Here is a 12817-nt window from a genome sequence, read left to right as displayed (position 1 = left end):
GCAATGGTATTGATCAAAAGGTATTTCGATGTCTCATTTAAAACAACTATATTAGAAATAAAGATCGCATGTTATTTTAATAAAACCTGAGCAAAAATATGGATAAGAAAATAAATACATACCATGAGGTTGAACAATTATTAGACAAAGAACAACTAAAGTAAAGGTATTATCCATGCTGAAGTTATAAATGACATTTTATAGAATAAATACACCCTCAAATTGATATTTCACCACATAACTGCCTGGATTTGTATTATTCTTCGAACTGAATAAAAATGTACTGCTAATTTCTTAACTGCATTACTCATCAATGTAGCTCGAGTTTTATGACAAATCATCTGTTCAACAATTCCATTTATACTTTTAAACAAGGAAGTTATTTTACATACGAATGGCCATTATCATACAAAAAACGAACCAAAAAAGGAAGTCACATAGACCGATTGAACTTTAACATTTTGCCAAGATGCGAAAAAAGCCTTAAGAAGGTATTTGGAAGTTCATTCTATTGTGGTTTTATTTCCAAGGAGATTCATATTTAAGAATTTTACTGTATGATTATGTACTATTAAAAAAGCTGATTAATAATTTTGATTAATCTGATTAATTGATTTAAACAACCAGAAATCTACATGAATTGACCATTTTTGTCAGAAATGTCATGATATTCAAATGAGAGATGTCAACAGCAATTATTTTGTGAGTAAACAATCTCATTTAGTCTGAATTTGCACGGTAAAGTGTTTACATAACGTTTCTGTAATATAAATCATTGTATTTATCAATTTTAGTTAGACCACAAAAAAGTGGTGAAAACTTCTATATTATATGCCTATCAATTCTATTTCGTATATCTAACAGTGCTGAACAATTATGCATCATGACACTGCTGTTTTTCGATCGATCACATTTCAGCAAAGAAGCGTATGTTGAGTGCTACCTTTTACAAGCTTATGTGTATTAAAGCAATGTTTACAATATCTACTTACTACCCAAATATCGTTCTAGTTCTAACACTGTTATTCAACATGTATAAGACATTTATTTACTTTTGTTTAACCTAACCTCTTGTACTATTGTTTTGTTTTAGCGAGTGGTATCTGTGCTTAAGAGTGTGTAATGGTATGGTATATGTTTGCAGCTATGTCTATATTGACGAATTTGCTTCATTTTAATATAAAATAGTCTTACTAAAACATATAGTTTTGAACTATAAATTACTCTGGTGGATGTCAATGGTATTAACCTGGTTTATATGTGTACAAGAAGTTAACGCCGTTGACATCAGGTACTTTCGAGTACTTATGTGTTGGATTATATTGTCATGCACTAGACATTTTAATATTGAAGGCGTTCACACACTTTTAATTCAGCTGAAAAATAATGAAGTTTATAGTTTTTTCTCATTGTATGTACATCATGTAACACAACCAAAAAGCGTTTTCTTGTTTCATTGTCAAATCATTTCGAGGTTGGATTGTTTAATATCTGTGTTAAAACGATGATTCGTCGTAAAATCGTTATGCATTTAGAAACAAAGGAATTTAAAATTTCGAGTATGTTTTGATGAATAGAGTACTTGCCGTAATTTATGTGGTGACAGATATAAACGATGATTTAAAACAAAAATTGAAATATAAAACGATCTTACACTATATTCAATATTTGTTTCATGCATTTATCATGGTTTTCCATTTATTTCCCCGCTGGGAACAATCTTGTCTTACGACAGTTTTTCCGTGGCCTCTTTGCGACGGGAAGTAACTGCGGCATAACTGCTGTGTCACGTTTACTACTGTTAGCGCAAGCAATACGTCCACTAAAATAGTTCCATGCCGTATGGAATAGTTGCGGAAATTATTTATATATGTATTCGATTAGTTTTGCAATGTGAGAAATGCTATACATTTTATATACATTTTGTTAAGAATGTCTTCGTTCTTTACAATATGTTCTTATGACATCTTCCGTTAGGCTATTGATGCAATTTGGCGCCGTCCGATTTTAGTTAAGCGCGATTTTACGATGTTAATTATTTGTTAGGCACAATATTGTGACGACAGTTAATCGATATTTGCTTCATGGCGACGTATGTTAATCATTGGAGTAAAATACCCTTTTTATTTGGAAAATGTCGAAAATCTGAATTAAATATTATAGCTGAACTCAAAGCAATATATTCAATGGTCAAAAAGGAGATCCTTATTTTTCATTTATATTTCTCGTTAAATTTATTAATGTATCTTTTACGCATTACCAATTTCATTTCATTTAATACATTGAAATCTATATTAAAGAATCCATGGAAAATTCAGTAAAAAATCATGTGCCATAAAAGCATTCTATAAAGCACTGTAAGAGTATGCCTAAACATTATCATATACCGGAACAACCCTCTCTCTAAGATGCACTGTTTATTTTGTATATATGATTTATATTTGAAGAGTTAATTCAAGTTTCTTTACGAAGCTTTGGTCCATTCATTGACCATTGAGTGGTCTTTAAATAACAAGAGACCACTTCCATGAATATATGGCCATGTCAAGTAAACAGGAGGTACACAAGCAGTATGAGGTACGATTGCTACTGAAAGTATAAAATGTTCAAATGAATCAATGCTTGAAATATTATGGGAAAACATTACTCGGTGTTATATAAAATAATAAAATTATTAAAATATAATGTTGCATTCTTATGCTTTAAAAACTGCAATTGAATCAAGAGCAAAACTTGGATAAGGAACTTCAGGCTATGGGAAGGAATCGGCTTCTGACAAACAAAAACAGGAATGTCGCGGATATACCAGGTACCTCGATTGTTTTTGTTTGAGAAAGTTCATTTTTTCTTACTAACATAGTTTCGTACACATGTTGTGTATGTCTAAGATGCAAACAGTTACACGAATACACATATCATCAAATAGAAAGCATGTTAATTATAAACTATTCAAATTTCAAATCCAATTTTCATTTGAAAATTGCTGATCATTTTATGTTGAAAATTCGTAGCAGTTGTGTGTGTTTATATTAACATGATCTGTATTCTTGGTTCTGGATTCCAAAAGACAATGTCTGTATATGTTTTTGAAATCTGGCAAATCGGATTACATCAGTGCGATATACATCAACTTTAATATATGTGATATATTAAAATGCTAATTTTCTTTAAAGAAATTGCTGAAAAATCATTTGTGATATCTTAAATATGTCTATTCAGAGTTTCAAAACGAAAAATTGCTTCTTGTTTGCGCAAACACCTCTGCTTGACACATGTTGCGATTTCATCACACTTGCTGTTCAAGAAAAATGTCCATGTATTGTTAGTATGGAGGCACACTTAGAAAAGCATAAGGTAATAAATGACTGACAAAATATTTAAACAAAGTTACTCTTTGTACATTTAAGTATACCTTTAAATATTGTTAACACCGTGATTTAATCTTATTCTATTATAAAGGTCAGATCTTCTATAATGAAGCCATTATCGAATGTCAATATACGTATATATTTGATATATATCTAGTGAAAAAAAGCTCTAATATGAAGTCATTAATGATTAGGTTGCACGTTATTAAGTGCAATATAGACGTTTATGTATTTAGTTCTTTAATAACATAAGCTATTCATTTTTATCAATTCTAATAGCTAATTAACTCCATACTGAATTATAACTGATGTTATCTTCTATTTTTAATGCAAATGTGAACAATTAGTTTCCTGCTACTTATATTGTATTATACAGGGGATTGGCTTGTACAATCCTTGTGACAATCAAACAATGAAGATGAGTATAGTTTCCGTACGATCATCCACAAGTCAAAGTGAAATACACTTTGTAAAAAGAATGCTACTTTTTCAAAACAAAAAAGGTAAGATTTAAGACATGTAATAATACTAAAATTAGCAAAATTGCATTTTCTCTTTTGTTTATAAATTAATATACAATATTAAAAGTTTCTATAAGTTCATTTGAAAAAAATACAAAAACACTGTACAAAAAAGTTAGCAACATCAACAAATCAACAACAACAGCTATGACACCATTAACAAAATAATCAACATCAATGGCACAACCACCACAACCAATGATGGCACCACCACCAACAACAAAAACCTTAAATGCATGGACGATATAACAGCGGCAATAGTGCCTGTAAAAAAATATGACTTTGTTATATTAAAGACCATGAAATGATGATTTCACACTATGAATACCTGGACTGGGATACAACACTCAATCTTCCGAAGTCGGAAGAACACTTTGATGCCTTTATCAAGGAAGTGAAAGACGCTTCCAAAACATCTCGCCTCAAAGGACCGACCCTGTTGCATTGTCTGTACGTACAAAGTTTGTTTTTACTCCCATTCGCTTTTTATTATTGTCTTCTTTTTTGGGGATTACATTGTACCTTTAAAATCACAACGAACAATCGAATCTTGATAGGCATAGATTGATACTGTAGATTAATCATCCAACATATTGCAAATTTAAGAAGAGAATATAAACATTTTATCCTGTCACTTGCAGAAAATAACAAGGTGCCGTGTGTTTAGTTTTATTAGAATAGTACACCACGTAATGTTTATCTACAGTCAGTTGGTCATGTGACCGCGAAAACGGACTTTTTGTCCTGAAATGTCAGAGGAAAAGCACATATAATGTTTCAGTATCTCTTCAATAGTCCGCCAACAATCAATCGCCCATAAAGTCCCATTGCTCTGCATAATAATGACACTGGCAAAACAATCGATAAGAAATCTACACTTGATGTGAAAATCATACCCCACCTGCAAATGCTGGAAACTGTGCAGCATTCAACGATAGTCAATTCCATTTCTGTGGTGAATGACAAAATCTCACTAACAACAGAAATGCCGGTGTAGTTCTGAACATCCAACACTATCAACATGAATTACATCCGTTTATGATGTAGCGAAAGCTTGTATACACCCGTGATCATAAACCATGACCTGTGTATAGTATTGGACTCTGTGACTTACAGATAATTGTTACATCATCAGAATGATCATGTTTGGTGACTGAGCCATGTTTATACTCTTTTAAAAGCTTTTTTTATGTTTTGAATTGATATTAAAATGCAATGAATTTGACTATAAGCGTACCGAAAAAAAACTGTTTTGAGAACTATTTCGGAGGCGATTTAAACATGGAAACCGAGTGTGCTGACGTCAACAGGAAAAAAACAACAGTTTTCCCCCTTAATTTTAAAGATACTTAATAGTTTTAAGCTTATTTATAGTGTTTAAATAAACCAGGTAACAGGATAAATAGAATACTAGGTTAGTGCCGTGGTTGGAGAAAGCTTATTTGGCTCGGCTGCGGAATTTATCGGGTTCGCCTTCTGCTCACCCGATAAATTCCTTCGTCTTGGTAGGTAAATTTACTCCATCCACGGCACTAACCTAGTATTCTCTACTTATCTTCTTCAAAGATTGATTAAACAGTCAATAATTTACACGGCTTTTGTGACAGGAACAGTGTTGGAAAGAGCGACATGTTATGTGTTGTCTCGATATTACTCGAGAAACTGATTGAAGTCAGTGTGGTCAATGCGGTGAAGACTGTCAAAGCTAGAAGACCGCTAGCTATTCGAAATAAAGTGAATTTAAAACAACTGTTTCAATGCAATTAGTCTTTGCTGTATGATTGTTTATAATGACCCGCTTGTTAATAGGTTTGTAGCACAAAGATACAATGGAAACCAATAACTTACAGGGACAATTGAAGTAGGAAGATAATTAACAATGAGACTCTCAAAGTAGACAATGTTCAGGTCCTAGAGACGCAATTGAACACTGCTTGTTTCATACGACTGTCAATAAATTAACTATTTAATTACTGATAAATAATGAAAAAGCTTTAATCACAATACCTTTTAAGTCTAAGCAGATCTCTGTGTTTTAACCACATAACATTAATTCTACATCTGCTAATATTTTTGTCAAGCTGACTATCAAATTGAACAAGAAATAGTAACTACAATGTTATAACATCGTGACATTTTGCTTTTTTTTTACGTCGCTAACTTAAATGTACACATTTGTTCTCGTCGTGATGACTGACTACATATAAATCATGTTTGGAAAGTACGAATATGCCTTCCTTTTATAGTTATGCATATAATTTATTTTCGAATGCATTTTTAAATAAATCTGATCTTTTAGGAGCAGTTTTACTTCTGCCACGAGTGTGTTCTCCATTCCATGAACGCAACTGAAAACGCTGCGTAATGCAACATATAAGGGAATCTGCGTGATACAATATAGGAGGGAATGCTGCGTAATACAATATAAGAGGGAATGCCGCGTAATACAACATATGAGGGAATGCTGCGTAATACAATTTAAGAGGAAATGCTGAGTAATACGACATAAAAGGGAATGCTGCGTAATACAATATAAGAGGGAACGCTGCGTGATACAACATATGAAGGAATGATGGGTGATACAACATATGAGGGAATGCTGCGTGATACAATATAAGAGGGAACGCAGTGTAATATAATAAAATACGGAACGCAGCGTGATACAACATAAAAGGGAATGCTGCGTAATACAACATATGGGGGAATGCTGCGTAATACAACATATGAGGGAATGCTGCGTAATACAATTTAAGAGGAAATGCTGAGTAATACGACATAAAAGGGAATGCTGCGTAATACAATATAAGAGGGAACGCTGCGTGATACAACATATGAAGGAATGATGGGTGATACAACATTATAGGGAATGCTGTGGGATACAATATATGAGCAAATGACGCCGGCTGTCCAATTTAGAACATCAGGTGTTGTCCTTGACACGAACAATTCAATAAACATTTGACAGATATATGCTGACATGTTAAGCTATACTATATTATAAATTTGCAGACATGGTTATACTTCCAAACTTTATATGTTCTGTATAACCTCATTACGTAAGCTACAGATAGCTAGTTTTTTAAATGGCAAACTGAGCATGTGTTGTAAAAAACATAGTAAATATTTGCATATATTTATGCTTTCGAGTCTTTTTACCCCATGTTTTATTATTAGGCATTGTTGAATATGTAAGCTAAACGTGCGATAAGAAACATTTGATTAGATACATCCATAGATAATGTATGCACCTCAATGTGTACAGGGTTAGATTTGCAATATGTTAAAGAAAACTTTCAAAACCGAACCGATCGACCCCTTTCATAACTCGGGCTTTCCGCTCGTTGTGTATAGTGGATAAAGTGGCTTTAGTAACTTCGTTGATATTTTATGAACGCATTGCACATTTCCATGATCATCTTGTTTATTATATCTATTTAATAATGCTGGAGGACTTTTTAGAATACACAATACATTTGATACATTGAAACAAATGGCCGAAAGGGTTTTTTTTGTTAAAAAATAGCTGTTAATAATCCATCCTTTCAGTGTGTTTAAGTGTTAAAGGCGTGTATAGGTATGTCATAGACGAGATGTGATGAACATAGAGAAGATGTGCATAGAGAAGACCACTGTAATGAAAGATTACACCGATGTATTTCTGGTTTGCATTACGTTTGCTGCTAAGAATATATCAGTATTTGTATATAATATTTGGAGGTTCCAATTGCTTTTTTTCTGATGTTCTTTGTTTTGTTTTTATAAACAATCATTTTTCCAAAACAAGTACTCAAATACTCTGTGAACGAATATACAAATGATATATTATTTACCAATGTGCAGACTAAATAAATAAATGTTATGATCGTTTTCGATTGGTATTTTTAATACCAGTTGTCAAGTAAAGTTTCCAGATAATCTCATTAATTTCCATATGCGATATGTGGAATGGATAAATTGTTAAATGGAACAAAACTTCACTACACTGAAACTCAAATGACATACACTTTACAGTGCATTGAGGGATCTGCGAAAATTGAAACAGATTATTTTCTGTTTAATTTATTTATGCAACATTTTATGACTTCCAATGAATGTATTTATATGTTCTTATTATGCTTCATAATGACCTAATTGAATCATAAATGTTGTAAAAAATGACAACGAATAAAGATTTTTCTTTAATGTGACTGGTTGGATCCATTTACTTTGCCTTTGAGGTTATAATCCCATTCATCTGAGTTTCTACGATAACCTATCAGAAAGAATGAAAACAACGAGCAAAGAATATGAAAATCATTGTTCGATTATAAACAAATAACCATTTTACAAACACATGTATGAAATGTTTGGTTGTAATATTGACATTTGTTTCGCACGCTATTAATTGAGCTTTGTCCTTGACACCATCGTACAAACTTATTAAGTAACGCGCATACATCGTGTTTTAGATCATACGTGTAAAAACGGTCCGGTACACTTTATTTGTATTTGGTTGTGAGTGCTCTACTTATTAATAATCCTTTAGTGGATGTCCATATTTGCTATTTACCTTTGCTATAAAGGAGGTGTTTCAACAGTACTTGGATACATTTCCATGTAATTTTTAACCAAAACATTAGGGTATATGTCGTGTATAAGTGCAACATTATGTAATATGTAATCCAAAGGTGACGTTCGACGGTGGGAACTTCAGCCATGTGTGCAAAATTATTCATTAACTTATCAAGATATAACCTAGTTGAACATTCATTATTCAACCATCTTGAAGCCTGATGGCAGTGTTTGTGATCATAATAGCATCATCAAGATAGATCGTTAATTGAATGACCCAATACTCAGTATTTTCGAAGAACTCTTTGACATCTTACCTGCAATGAACAACTATTGGTCCAGTAGAGGTACACGACAAGGCGTTTACCCTATGTCTAAACTCTATAATTGACGTGACGTCATCAGGGATGTCCTTGTCTAGCCAGCTCGTGAACTGCAGATGATATAGACGTCTTTCTTTGGAGTTCTGGTACCATGTTTGGAAAAAAATAAAGTTAAAAAGGGGATGTTGTAGATAACTGTTTTCAAATGTAATGAATTCACATATATACGATGCATATCATTTATGCATTTCATACTATTGTTTAATGACATAATACCTGTGTGTACGTTTGTTGACTAGTTGACAGTGTAATCAAATGATTTGAACGACATGAATTAACATTCGCTTTGCAAATACTTTGTCTTCAAAAGGTAAATGTAAAGGTATGTATTATAACAACAACAAAACAGCCCTAGTCATTCTATATTATATAAACCAGATAATGTTTTCTGACGGGTAGTTTCTTTAGACGATAGGACGTATCCGCAGGCGTTTAAGTACCAATCATTCTTACCTATTTAAATGGTTCGAAACGGATCTTTGTAGACGGAGAGAGATAATAAGATAATACTTTTGATTTCGACAATATTTATTTATATCATATCATATATTATCAAAATCCTTCACATCCAGTATTTTTGTTTTAATAAAATATAATCAGATAATATCGCTCCCGCATTCCCCGTATGTATCTTAGTAATCCGAACGAAATTGTGTAAATTATCAGTATAATTATTATATTTAAACATACAATATTTTCGGAATGAACTCCATCGGTGTTTTTGAAAGCGTCATGAGTAATATCCAATTTGAAATACCTTTGAAAGCGTAAGTTGCCTCCAATTATAATCTGCGTATTTGTTTTCGTCCTTGCACACAACCTCTACATTGCTGTATATTCTGCTTTGATTATGATCCGGCCAATACCGCTCGCATTTGGTTTTCTTCAAGAAAGAAACATCTTAATTTATTTAGACTGTTAGAACAAAATGTTTTATAAACTAAAAGGAATTTTATGTTCATTAGACATGTGGTACCGTATGTATAAAAGTAAGCATATAGGATTACTATAAAAGCTAAAGATGTGTTGTTGCTGTTTATTCCAGTTCAATAATGTTCATATTAATTTCAAATCCATTCGTTGTCAAAATTTAAACATACTAAGAATGCCAATTAAATTAAACACTCCATACTACTCCAAACCAGTACACTGTATCAAAGAATGTCACATCATTAGTTTATAAATTGGTAAGCTCATATGATACGATATACTTGCACATTATCCGTCACTTAAGGAAATAATTTGTTCAGAATAATGAACATATACGGGGTGCACTGTACCTGAAATTCTTCTTCTGTGTGCTTTGAAGATAGATTTTGCACATATTCTGGTAGATCTGCAACATGTATTTTGAATTTGCTGACTTCGTTAGCGTTGTTATAATAAACACCACCTTTTTCCTCAAATTTGACTGCAATTCCCCTTGCAGAGGCATCATCTTCCTCTGCAATATCGTCAAAAATGGCATATCAATTGTCTGCAATACCGTTGATTTGATTTAACACAAGCGTTGTGAAAACGCATATTTGTCTGGCATCTCATATGTTTCAGATTTTGATAAGCTTTGTTGAAAGACCCGTCCGACATAGTGTTAATTTGCTTTCACACAAGTTTAACATGTAGAAAATATCATATTACACATATCTTGTGTTATTAAGCAAGATATTTGTTAAATAAATCAATCGCCTAGCATATTGTTAGTTTGATATAATACATGCCTTGCAGAAAAATAAACTAACCTTCTTTTAACTAATCGGATAACACGCTTACCAATTTCAAGATTGTCTTCTGAAAAGATAGGAGTCCTTTCTTTGACAGACCTCTTTTGTTGTGGACACTGGTAATTGGGGTTTTCGACGGAGGTAACAGAGTGTGAATTGTCGGAATCGTCATTGGCGTTCTCTACGTGGGATGCTCCTGAGAGAGCGAATTAGGTGTCAATAATTATCTTTTGTTTCCATTGTTTGCTATGAAAATGTTTTTGTCTCTACATTTGATCAACATTCAACCGGTAAACGTAAATGAGAAATAGCTATATTGTGATTGTAATACAGGTAAATGCATGTATTCAAAATGTCGTCTGTAAGATAACTTAGTGTTTATTCAACATTTTTATTACAGTAGAATTTTCCCTTATTAGTAACTTATTTGGAACTAACTTTAACAAATCCTTATACATTGTAAAACTATATGTTATAAGTACACAAGAACATTGCTGACAGTTCAGATAGCTCATACGTACTTCCTCTGTTCACTGTTGCGTACAGGGCGGAAAGGTTCTCGGGTTCTTTTTCAGGTGTTTTGCTTCTTTTGCACACATTAACTCTTCTAATAAAAATGTGTTGGATTAAATTGAAGTTTCAAGTTTACTATAACTTAAAACAAGCTAAAAAGTATGATTAATCAAATTGCCTGCTATTAATAACGCGCAAGTGAGACGTTTAATATAATTTTCTTACCTTCTTCTCAGCAAAATGAGTCCAACAACAACAATGACAGCAAGAGCTACAACTCCTACACCAATTCCTCCACCAAATGCTGCAGTTGACGATGTTTGTTTTCCAGCTACTGTTTCAATGACTTTGGAGACAATAAGAGTAAAATAAAATATAAACAACGTGTGAAATAAATTTTAAATATTTGCATTAAAAACGTTAGTAAATCTAATTTGAATGTAGACACAGTAATAAAAGTAAAGCCTGTTTTACCATTCGGACAAAATATTCCATTGAAGCCAGTGTCGCAGCCGTATAAACAAATTCCTGTCTTATCAGAACAACAAAGTGTTTTATTGTCCTTAGGTGTACAATATCCTTCACATGTGTTTTCACATTGCTTTCCATACATATTTGAAATGCATCCGCTTGTACAATTCCCATTTATGTCACACATGGAATTTGTAAAGTTAGTGCTACAATCCAGTCTACAATCAGGTCCATATTTGGAATTGTTCTTGCATTGTAAACACGATCCATTTGCTTGATTGCACTCTCTTTCACATGTATCATTCCAGTATCCATATGAACAACCTTGAAGACATCTTCCCGAAGACGAATCACATTCATTTGCGACGCATTGTGAATTGCAATTTTTACACTGCCCATTATTGTCAGGAAAGTATTCACTTTTGCATGTTTTGCAATTAATGATATCAAGATTCTTTTCACATGAAACACAATTATCAAGGTTGCACAAGCAGCAATAATGACCATTTGCAAAATATGACGTATTTTTACATGATTTACAATCCATCAAATCCACGCAAATATCTGTTCTACATGTACACTGTCTTTGTGGGTTTGAATATCCAGGTTTGCATTCGAAACATTAACCGAATTGGTCACATGATCGACAGGGTTCGGGGCAAGTGTTGTTGCAATGTTCTCCGAAATATCCATGTTTGCATGATAAACATGATCCGGTTTCCTGATTGCAATTGTTTCCCTCGCAACCATCAGGACAAGGTCTTTGACAAGATATCTCAAAATACCCTTTATGGCAGGAATGACAATTATACTCGTGTTCACATGTATTACACGTCTGTGGACATCTGTGCTCACACGTTTGACCATATTGTCCAGATTTACAATCATGACAATATCATGCTTCTGATGATGTTATAAAATTATCATTTTTACATCGGCAATATCCTAATTTAATAGAACAAAGGTCACTCATGCAGCCTTTCCCACATCGGAGTTGACAGTAATCACCATAACGTCCAGGTATACAACGCGTACAGTTATATTCCCCAGTGCATGACAGACAATTGCTATTACATTGTTTATTGCACATGTTTCCAAAGTAAATATCGGTACATGCCTCACATTTATCCCCTGCCCATCTGGAATTGCATGTGCAAGATCCGTCAAGTTGATTGCATGGTCCAGAGCAGCCTTTGGAACACATCTGCGTGCAGCCGTAACCATAGTTTCCTGCGATACACTGGTCACAGTAATATCCAGTATAATATGTATTGCAATGGCAAATAGCT

Source organism: Mya arenaria, chromosome 10, assembly GCF_026914265.1.
Source record: "Mya arenaria isolate MELC-2E11 chromosome 10, ASM2691426v1".
Lineage (NCBI taxonomy): Eukaryota > Metazoa > Mollusca > Bivalvia > Myida > Myidae > Mya > Mya arenaria.
Note: the sequence above shows the minus strand (reverse complement) of the source record.